Here is an 8,361-nt window from a genome sequence, read left to right as displayed (position 1 = left end):
CCACTCAATGTACCACACTGGGGAGGATAAAGTTATTAAAACATAGCTGTGCTCAGCTCAGCCACTTGTCTTCACTATAGTATAGTACTTGAAATCAGATCTGAAGTTAAAAGAGACAAGACCCTGAGTGCTTGTAGTCATTTTAGTGAAAGTTGTGTTTTCTTCCCCAAACAGTCAAAGCTTAATTAAAAGGTTGACTACACTTAAGTTTTTATACTCATCATGCCTTCAGTTCAAATTACTATTATCATTGGTCATATGGCCAACAGGTTGTCTGATCTGAATGATGTGGTACAGGAAGTAGGATGTGAAAAGATGGGCCCTGTATTTTTGTGCCCTATTGGCACAAACCATATACCAAGACTCATTCCCAGAGTTGTGTAAATGGAAGGCTCAGAGTTCCTTGATCTTCAATGAACTGTGGTAAAAAGTTACGATTATAGTGGTGAGGATGGGTTGCAGTTACAGGCAGACCACTATGTTTGCTGGGGGACCGCCAAGAGGGAGGTGATCTATAAAAGGTGGCATCTGGGCAATAATATGCCCAGAGGGATGGGGCTATTGGTGATGTAGAGGAGGTCGTTGGTGGAGGTGGAGCTTAGCTATAAACCAAGTGAGGACTTGTGGCCTGGAAAGGATGTGGCATTGGATGGTTAATTGTGGTGGAGCAGTTAGGAGTGGTGCATAATGTTGCTGTGGAGGCATAATAGGATGAGGGTGTGGTACCATTGGTTGATCCTGATGTTCATGATGGTGGTGAGCAGGAATGCAGGTGCCAATGCAGGAATGCAGGAGGTGGTGGTTCTTTAGCAACTGAACTTGAGTCATCTTGAACAGGGACATTTACTAAGTTGCTGTGTTTGTTTTGAAATATGAAAGGTTTCCTGACTGGCAAAATGAGTGGAGGTGGAGTCAGGGGCATTTCTGTTGGAGGGACATGAATATCCTCATTTGGATGATTATAGTGCTCCTGTGGTATGTGTTGCAAAGGGGGTAGTGGCATAAAGAAGTGCTGCTTTGGCAGAGTAAGGCTCATATGGCACTTGTCTGGCAACATTATAAAACAATCAAGGATTTCAGTTAGTGGTGGGGTAACAGGAATACAAACATTTTCAAGTGATGCGCGAGTAACAGGTTTTTCAGCTCCTCATATGGCAGTGGTTGATGTGAGCCTACGTGTCTCTCTGAGACAAAAATGGCCTCGTGCTCCTTTGAACAATGCTGCACGTGAAGAGAGACCCTCATGTGCACTACTCAGTTTGCTACACAGGATCATTACAACCTGGACACAGCTTATCTTATTTTTCCATGTAAAATAGCACAATCATAACAAAATATCAATGCTTGAATGGACTCATTATGCCACAAATTTTAATAGGCAATCCACATATGTCACAGAATTGAACAGGCAGGTTGTCTTTTTTACCTAAGATGTTTATCTGAAGTCCCAAAACGGTGTCCTGGAAATCTTTGCTGATTTCCATTTTGCCTCCTTTAAATTCATAGTCTTCATTATAATCAAATCTTTATAGTCCTTGTACAGGCCTCTGGCCTTGAAGTTCAAGTGTAGCTTGACTTTGTTCCCTTGTTTGGAGATAGTCTTAGGGGAATTTGTCTTTGAGTATCAAGACCACTCAGTGATGCAGGCTAGTAACACCTGGGAACTCATTGTCTACGTCATCCATTATTGCTTACAGGACACAGCGGAAACTACGTCAGCTGCTTCTGAGTCGCACAAGGCACATGCGCACTACCTTTGAGGAGACCAGGGGGCGGAAAAGACCAAGTTGCCTTCATTTCTGCTTCTACAGGCCTCTCACTTGCGTCCACTGCTTGTGGTGAGGATCAAGTATAGTTCAGGCAAAGAAAGAGCGAGTACACCAAAGGCTTCAAGTCAAGGTTGTTAAAGCTCCTCACGGGCGCCCCTCGAGAGAGACAGTTTTTGACTATGGAAAGGAGGCCTCCCGGGAACTGAGTCAGAGGAGAGGAATAGTAGCCCAAGTAAAGAGCTTGCAGCAGGTAAGGTGGCTGCCCGCCTCTGGGCGTTTCTACATAGTTTCTCTATATGTTGGTCCTCATTGTTTTCAGAGAAGAGCCCAGAGCCACGTTTGCTTTGGTATCTGAAGTTACTTATGCCTAAGCATTCAATTTGTTCTGGTACTCTTTGTAATAAATCTTTTCTACAGTCTACTTTCTAGCTAGTAGATAATGAAATAGTTTTTTAATATGTTTGGTTTGAAATTATTTTATTTATTCATGATAAGGATTCTGTTAATTTTTTTAATGGTGCCTTGCTGTTTTCATTATGCAGTGAGTACATAGAGACTCTTGTCTCAACCTTTCCAGTTATTAACCTCTTTTTTTATTGTGCCATTTTGAGTTGGTAAAAACTTTTAGAGATATATTAGATAACGGTGGTAATAAAAGACACCTTATTGTTACCACTGAGAATTCCACTAATGCCTTATTTTTGATTCACTCCTTCATTAGTGAATTATTATCTGCCATGTAATAGCACTGTCCTAGCTGCTGGGCATACAGTGAGTGAGGAACTAAAAGTGAGGAACTAAAAGTAGTCACGAAGTGAACAATACATGTTAGATAAACAACTATAATACTGTATTTATAGTGACACATTCTGACATGATCTAATTTAAATAAAATGTTGGGATAATTTACTTTTGAGTAAGAAACATTTAAGCAGAGTACTGACAAATAATTAGGGATTAGTTAGGAAAAACATTCTAAACAGAAGGAACAGCTGGTGCAAGGCATTGAGATATTGATTAAAAACCTGGAAGTAAGCTAGTAGAACTGGATCTTAGTGGATAGGAAAAGCTGGGTGGAGATTTTCCTAGAGAATGTATGTTTATCAGTGGTAGATAGTTATGGGCTTTGTTAAGGCTTTTGTATTTTGCCACAGATTAATGAGAAACAGGTGGTACTTTTTACAAATATCAACGTCAGTCAAGTAAGTAAGAACTGAAAACTCTAATATAACTAGCAGCATAGAAGTTAATAGGGACTATTTTAGCAAAAGATATTTTAGTATAGTGATCAAACCATGGAAACGTGAATGAGAAGTTAAGAAGTTAGTATATAGAAAGCTTGACTTTCTTGAGAATCAGTAGCTCACAAACAGAAACAAAAAGGGTGATCAAGGAAGAATTTTATTTTACCTGGGAGTTAATAACCCTGATTTTAAGTTCCTGTAGAAAGATGAGAAGAGACAGGCTGAGCAGAACCCATGCAACAAATCTGGTTTTTGTTAGTTTGAGAGCTACTTTTCCATTATAATTCAAGCAGAAGATGAACATAGATTGACTATTTGGTATAAAAGATCAGGTAATGCCTATCTGAGAGCTATTTTCTATATGAGATATGAGGCAAGAGCATTCTCAAGAGGGAGATTAGCAGGAGGGAAAGGTGAATTTGGTGAATTAGAAGAAAGAAAAAGATAAAAATCAGTTCTTGCAGAAAGTAGAAAACAAGCTCACTAGAGAAATGTAACAAGACTTTCCCAGTGTTTGGTGCCACATTGATAATTTGTCCTATGTTTATAAGCAATGCCTAATATTCTCGACTCTGGAATTCTGTCTGTCATCCTTTCAATTGCTGTCTCAGTTTCATGGGATAATAGAGTTCATCCAGTGTTATATTTTACTCATGGCATAAAGGAAGGGAAAGGAAAGAGTGTTAGTAGCATTTTAAGGAGATTGATATTAATGATGAACTATCAGCTATATTATGAATAGGGAGAAATAAAGTAGGAAGGAACTTGGAGAGAAAATGAAGTGGTCAGTTTGGTCTTCGTGAAACAGAAGAGCTATTTATGTGAAGACGTATGAAAGAGTGAACTGGAAGAACAGGAAGTTGTGTCGGAGAGTTGGATTCTTGAATCAGTGATTTCAAGAGACAGATTCTTATGACAATGAGGTAGCTCTAAAATGTGACTGGGAATAGAATGGGCAAGTGTGTGTTTCTTATTCTCTAGAAAAAGTAAAGTAAGAGCCCACAATTGCCCCTTTAAGGGTGGTGAAAGAACTCTTGGAAGTTTACATTGTGTTGTCATTGTCCACTTGCTTTAAGTGTGTGGCAGAAAGTACCTTTTTTCTAGGTCTCTGACCCAGGTATCTTCTGAGAGTACTTCAGATTATATTCAATATTGGCCCAATTTGTATTTTTTTATGAAAACCTTGACATGATAACTCATCTATCTGATTTCTGACTTTAGTTTCTTTGAAAACTGTGTTTCAAATCTTTCTGTTCCTTCATGACTATCATCTTGTTCTTTCATTTCCTGAATTGGCCTGTTTTTCAAAAACTTAAAAATGGGGATAAAAATTCCTGTTATTTTAAAGATCTATCCGAACATGTAAAATTCAGTATTCAAAATGCTTCCTGCAGAATTTCTAGGAGGTCGTTTTCCTCCTTTGCTTAGCATACAGCAAATCCACTGTGGAGTGGTGGGTGTTCTGGCAACAGACTATGGGACAAGGCATTCAAAAGATTTCTCTGAGCCAGCAAAGCAAGTCACTGAAGTCTTGTTTTACTAGCCTGCCTGTGTCAATGCCCTAGACTACTGTTTCATTAATTTTACTAATTATCCCTTGAGGCTAAAACTTGTTTTTCCAAGTCAGATTATAATAAAACTCTTCCCCACAGAGTCCTGTTTGTGGCCTTAAAAGAAGATGGCCACAGGATTCCGGGTGGATACATTTGCATGGTTTAGCTTGTTTGGGAATCCACACGTCATGTATCTTATCCATCCCACTTTCTTTCCTATACTCCTCCCCAAATACAGTGTTATCCTCTAGTCTCCTCTCTAATATTTCTGATATTTTTACTTCACCTTACTACATTTATGGAAACAAATGGCAACTTTGTGCAGTCATTTCCACATCTTTAAATGTTTAATTTGGTTGGTTTCACTTCAAACCAATGTCGATGTCTTGGTTGGAATCTCCTCAGGCTTCATGTTGTCTACATTTTATAACTCCTATAAAAATAAGTTGGAAGTAAAATGAATAGGACCTTTGTTTGCTTATAAAGTTGCCTCTGTGGTGAAAAAATCAAATTATTAGAAAACAATTTCATGTCAGGGATTTAGGCAAATATGAAATTATCTTGTTTTAGGTTCAATTCATTGGAAGTACAATATGACACTATGTTCTTTTCCCTTTGTGCTCTGAGCAGTGTACCTTGATAGAGAATGCAGTCAAGTTCCCTCTTGGGACACTCACAACATTGGCTCTATTATTGACCCTTTGTTTTACCCATTTGTGCTATCTAGTTACAGCATGTTATTACAAATCAAGAGGAAGCTTTTGGGTTTCATGAAGTAGAAGCTATAAGGCCCTGTGGCAATACACAGAAGCCCTAAATTTCTTTCTCACAGCTTTTCTGGAAAACTATCAGAAGGCATAGAGTTAATCATACTGTGAGGTTCAGGCTAGTCTAGATACAAAGCAGGGATTGTTGTTCACCTTTTGTGTCTTTTTTTTTTTTAAAGATTTATTTATACATACAGAACTGGGGTACAGACTAGAGGTGTGGGGGTGAGAGGATTCACCAGAGAAAGAGTGGGGAACAGAAAAGGCAAATGGATGGAAATAAACTACTGAGGAGAGCAGCAGGTGGGTCAGGAGATGTCTGCCACACCATGTGGGTCACCCACCTGACCGGGGATCAAACTCATGTTGCAGTAGATGTGATAGCTTCATAGTGCTGTGCTTTAACCTGTTAATGCCACAAGGGAGGGCCCCTCACGTGTCTTTTCTCTAAAGATAACCTGCAGGGGTTCAGTAAATTAATTTCACCTCAACCAGTACTTATTGAGTACCTTTCTATATGCTAGTTTTAAGCTTTTGAATATAGGAGTAAATAATAATAGGCAAGATTCCTTGTCATCATTAAGCTCACAATCTAAAAAAGGAGACAGATAAGCAGCTAATTGAAAAATGGTATACTAAGTGTTTTGATAAAGCAAAGAAGGGTGTCTTGGTAATACAGATCACAGGCATTTGATTTAGCCAGGAGGGGGTGGTGGGTTATCACCAATATTTCAGAATAAAATTTTATGAAATATATGTCCGTACCAGCTTATTGACTCCATCTGTAAAATTGTGTGACCTTAAGGTAGTCATGTAACCTCTATGAATGTCATTGTTCTCATTTGTAAAACTAATACCATTTCTGAATGACTCAGGTGAAAGAACAGATATGGATGTATTTTTTAGAAGTTAATGACAATTAAGTTTCTGTTATAAAAATTACTTGGATTGTTAGGAACCTAAAAGAAATTCATACCTTAGTCTTTATATAGGCAGATATTTGTAGATTCAGGGCCTACTTCTGCCAGTGTGTGACCTTGGGAAAATTATTTAACCTCTGTAAGCCTCATTTTTTTTAAACGATAAAATATGTCCTTCATAGGACTTTTGTGGATAGTAAATAAAACATCATGTTTAAATTACCACATATTAAAAGTTTTTACTGACTGTTGGGTAATATTGATGGTGGTGATGATGAAGACAGTGAAGGATCAATACACTGAAAATTTAAAAACTGGTGAAGGAATTGCTAAATCATAGAACTAGCCCAAGTGCCCATCGACCAACAAAAGATATTGTGGAATATAGACTCAATAGTGTACTGCTCAACTATTTAAAAAGGTGAAGCGATGACAATTTGGGTCAAAATGGTTGACTCTTGGGGTGATTATATTAAGAGAAATGTCAGAAAATGAAAGACTGTTATCGTCTGATTTAACTTGTCTGTGAAATATAAATAGCCAAAAATGTATATTGGTAAAATATAGCAAAAACAAATCTTAGATTTAATGAAAAATTTACTGGTCAGCAGAGGGAACACTGGGAAGGGAAGAGATGATAATGGAAGGAAGAGAATAGGGCATTGTCACAGGAAGTTTGGTGTAGGGTGAAGTGAGGTATGTGCACATAAGGGAGAGATAGAATGTAGCCATACAGTTATACAGGAAACCAATAAACTTAATATAGGAAAAAAAATATGGTACACATAAAAAAATGGAAAGAAATTAAAGAAGACAAACAAATGGAAAGAGGTAAGGATCTTATGAATTGGAACAATTGTTATTGTTAAAAAGTTCATTGTGCCAAAGCAATATACACATTAACTATAATCCCAATAAAAATCACAGTGGCATTAGTCACAGAGATAAAACAAAGAAATCTTAAAATTTGTATGAAATCCTAAGAGAGAAAAGAAATTGTATCATGTTCTCTGACTTGAAACTATGCCATAAAAACTACAATGAATAAAACAGTATGGCTTTGGCATAAAAACTATCTGACAGATCAGTGAAAAAGAATGAAGAACACAATAAAAACACACATATATAGGCAATTAATTATTACAAAGGGAACAAGATCATAAAATGAAGAATGTAGTATCTCTTCAATAGATGGTGCTGATAAAACTGGCCAGTCACTTTAAAAGAATGAAACTGGACCATTTACATCAAATACTAAAATCAACTCAAAATGGCTTTAAGACTTGACTATGAGACCTGAAACCATAAAATATATAGAAGAAAGCGTAGGTAAAAAAAAATCCTTTTGCCATGGGTCTTATGATGTATTTTGGATTCCTTTCCACAGCAAAGAAAGAAACAAACAAACATAAACAAATGAGTCTAAATCATACTTAAAGAAAAAGAAGTTTTTACACAGCAAAGGACATCATCATTAAAATGAAAATGCAGTATACTGAATGGGATAAGATATTTGAAAACTGTATCAGACAAGGAGATAATATCCAAAATATATAAACAAAGCATACAACCCAATTAAAAAATGGTCAGATGATCTAAGTGTATATCTCACAAAAGAAGACATATTGATGGCCAACAGACACATTTTTGTGAAACATTTTTGTTGAAGTAAAGCCATTCTACATTTGTATCATTTGAGAAATGCAAATTCCATTGCACATGGAATATTCTCAAGAATAGGTCACATGTTGCATCACAAAACAAGATTTCACCCTGCACCAAAAAGTCAAGACAGAATAAATGTTGGTGAGGATGTAGAGCAAAGGAACCCTCATCCACTGGTAGTGGGAATGTAAATTGGTGCAGCTATTATGAAAAACAGCTTGGAGATTCCTCCAAAAATGTAAAGTAGGAGTCCCATATGATCCATTAATCCCACTTCTTGGTATTTACCTAAAGACTATGAAACACTAACTCAAAAAGACATATGCATATCTGTGTTCATTGCAGAACTGTTCATAATAACCAACCAATATGGAAACAACATAAATAACCCCAAATGAATAGATGGAATAAAGAAGATGTGGTATATATACAATATGGAAAAT

The 8,361-nt window shown here is 37.0% G+C and overlaps 1 pseudogene; it reads right to left on the bottom strand.

The window, feature by feature from the left end:
• Nucleotides 1-254: 254 nt before the first annotated feature.
• The window catches only part of LOC101621817, a 149,526-nt pseudogene continuing 141,419 nt past the window's right edge, over nucleotides 255-8,361 (bottom strand).

The sequence above is a fragment of the Condylura cristata genome, unplaced genomic scaffold, assembly GCF_000260355.1.
Source record: "Condylura cristata isolate star-nosed mole 26May11 unplaced genomic scaffold, ConCri1.0 scaffold00019, whole genome shotgun sequence".
NCBI classification, from domain to species: domain Eukaryota; kingdom Metazoa; phylum Chordata; class Mammalia; order Eulipotyphla; family Talpidae; genus Condylura; species Condylura cristata.
The sequence above is the reverse complement of the archived record's forward strand: the minus strand, read 5'-3'. Positions and strand labels throughout refer to the sequence as shown.